Here is a 2,746-nt window from a genome sequence, read left to right on the forward strand (position 1 = left end):
GCTCCCTTGAGACATCTCATACATCCTGTGGGTGTTCGAAAGCTATATATTTGTTCCTTCACTATTTTTTCCTCGTTCTTTGACAACATCCAAGGTGCATGGGGTAGCTTAATCTTTTCTTTGGGTCCAATGCATGGCCAGGCTCATCTCATGTGACCAATGTTACGTAAATCCTCCCTTACATTAACTGAATCACGAGCCCCTATCAAGTGATCCCATAATGTAGATACAACATTTTTGAATATGTGCATGGGGTCCAACAGGTGATTGATCTTGAGTTCAGTCCAGTACGGTGTTAGAAATGCGGGATCTAGAGCATGACATAACCGGAAGCTATGGAGGATGGAAGGAGAAATGTAGACTCATGATGGAATGGACACTGTTTGTTACACAAGTGAATTAGGTTCCAAGATTGAGACTTGGACTCATAAACACAATCTTGTGTATGTGGACAATGACATTGACACTTTACTGAAATGAAAAGAGTACTATCATTGCATTAAGAAAGGAAGCAAGTACAATGCTTTATAGGAAAGTAGGAAACTGCAGTAGGCACCATTGTGCATATGGGATAAGTTAGCCTGCATGTCCTTGACCCTGAGACTCCATACAAAGAGGCTGTTTGAGTGTGATTGCTGATTCTCAACACCCCTCCTCAATCACAACTAGGAAAGGCACAAAGTGTGTAGAGGCTGTAATGAGAACCACCTGCAAAGTGTGGGCATACCACAGACATGGCAAAACACCAGAGGCTGTCGCAGAAAAAGCTAAGTGTGGGTACCATAAACATGGTGGACATCCAGAGGCTGTAATAGGGGCCTCACAAAGTGTACACGGACTGTAATGCCAAGTTACATAAGGAGTTTACATAGCTTATGGCAGGAAGCATTAGGGCAAGGAAAAATACAAGGCTATTAAAACAGTATATCAGAATTATGAGAGTACAAGGACTGATGAGTCTTGTCCTTCCGATCCTGGTGATCTTCATCTTCTTCTTCCTTTGCTTCATTTTCTTCTTCTTCTTTGACTGCGACTAGATAGGCCTTTTGGGATCTCTTTCTTGCGTGGCAGAACTTCTCGGTGTGTCCGGTCCTTTTGCAGAAGTCACAAAAGAGCTGATCTTTCTTGCCTTTGTACCTGTTGCCAACATATAATGCATGCTCATCTCTAGAGGTACTTGGTTCTTCTTTAGTTTTTAGCTTCTTTTCTTCTTCTAACAGTGATGCATGGATATCAACAAGTTCAGGATTTGGCATGTTGATTAAAGTTGTTGATACGTTATTATATTCAGGAGGCAAGCTCTTAAGTAGAACACCGATGCAAACATCTTCATCCATTTTAATGTTTATTCCTGCAAGTTGGGTTAGGAGTCCTTCCATGTAATTGAGATGTGTGGCAAGTGATGTGCTGGACTTCATTTCAAGCCTGAAGAATTCAATCAAGAGACCATACTTTGATGATTTAGATTGTGCACCGAACAGGGTGTCAAGTCTTTTCCATGTATCCTGTGAGGTCTCACAGTTATCCACATGATGGATATAACTGTCGTCTAGCTCCAATTTGATAATGGCCTGGGCTCTGTCATCATTCTTTTGCCAAGTAGTTGCAAGGTCCGCGTCCCGCGGTTTCTTCTCTTTGCCATTTGTGATGGCCCAGAGACCCTTCTTCATCAGGATGAGCTTGATGCGGGTTTGCCAAGTGTGGAATCCGACTCCTTTGAATCGAGCATTTGGTGAGTCTTTGCCCATGTTAGATTTACGGGAACAGTAGCAAATCAACTTCAGACTTTATTAGATTTGAACAACAGAAGAATTGATTGAGAGACACAAGTGCTAAAAAGCACTAACTTAGTGTCAATGAATACCAAATCTGCAAAAGTCTTTTACTCCAAGTGATCTTCCCCTTCTTGATTTGATGCTGATGCCTTCAGATCTGAGTGACAGTACTTTAACGAACTTCAAAGAGTATTGCTCAGTGATTAAAATCACTGTTGATAACTTCAGTGAGAGAAACAGTGAAAAATGTCAAGATTTTGAAGCTTTTGGCTATGGTGGAATTAGGGTTTCTGAGACAGGGGCTTGGTTTTTTGCTGATTGCAGGAGCTACAGTGGATCATTTTCAAAACTTTTTACATATCTAGGAAGCTTATGTCATGGGCTACCAAAGCCCCATCATGATCATCAACATCGTGGTCAGTATGCAGCGCGCAGGTGCCACGAACAGAATCGGCGCAGATCTGGACAGCGAGGTCAAATTTGAGCAATGCTGGAGCTGTAGATCATCAATGTTGGTGTTTAAAGTGACAGGAAGCTGCGCCCTGAGCCAAGGAACATTTCTCCAGAAGAAATCGTGTTGAAATTCTGCCTGGTTGAAGAGTTATGGAAGCTCCAAGCAAGGTAGGTCCTGTCTGGCTATGGCAGACACAGAACAGAGATTGGGGATTTTCACAATGCTGAGCTCCAGATGGTCCAATGTCCTGGATTGATGTGATACAGGGAAGCTTTATGAGTTGGGGAATACTTTTCCAGAAGGAAGCTCCAAGAGATTTGACCTGTGGAGTGAGATATAAGCAGTTCAATTTGACAGGGTGCTGCTGGCTATGGCTGCCATGGAAGCTTCAGTGAGAGTAGAGTTGAGAAAAGAAGTCATACACTGACACTGAGCTGGATGGAGGTTCAGAAGAATCAAGAGAGGCTGGAGAAGAAATGCCATGCCCAACTGGGCTCTGATACCATGTTAGAAATGC

This window comes from Lygodium microphyllum, chromosome 17 (assembly GCF_053477565.2).
Source record: "Lygodium microphyllum isolate KBCC chromosome 17, Lygodium_microphyllum_v1.1.10, whole genome shotgun sequence".
NCBI classification, from domain to species: Eukaryota; Viridiplantae; Streptophyta; class Polypodiopsida; order Schizaeales; family Lygodiaceae; genus Lygodium; species Lygodium microphyllum.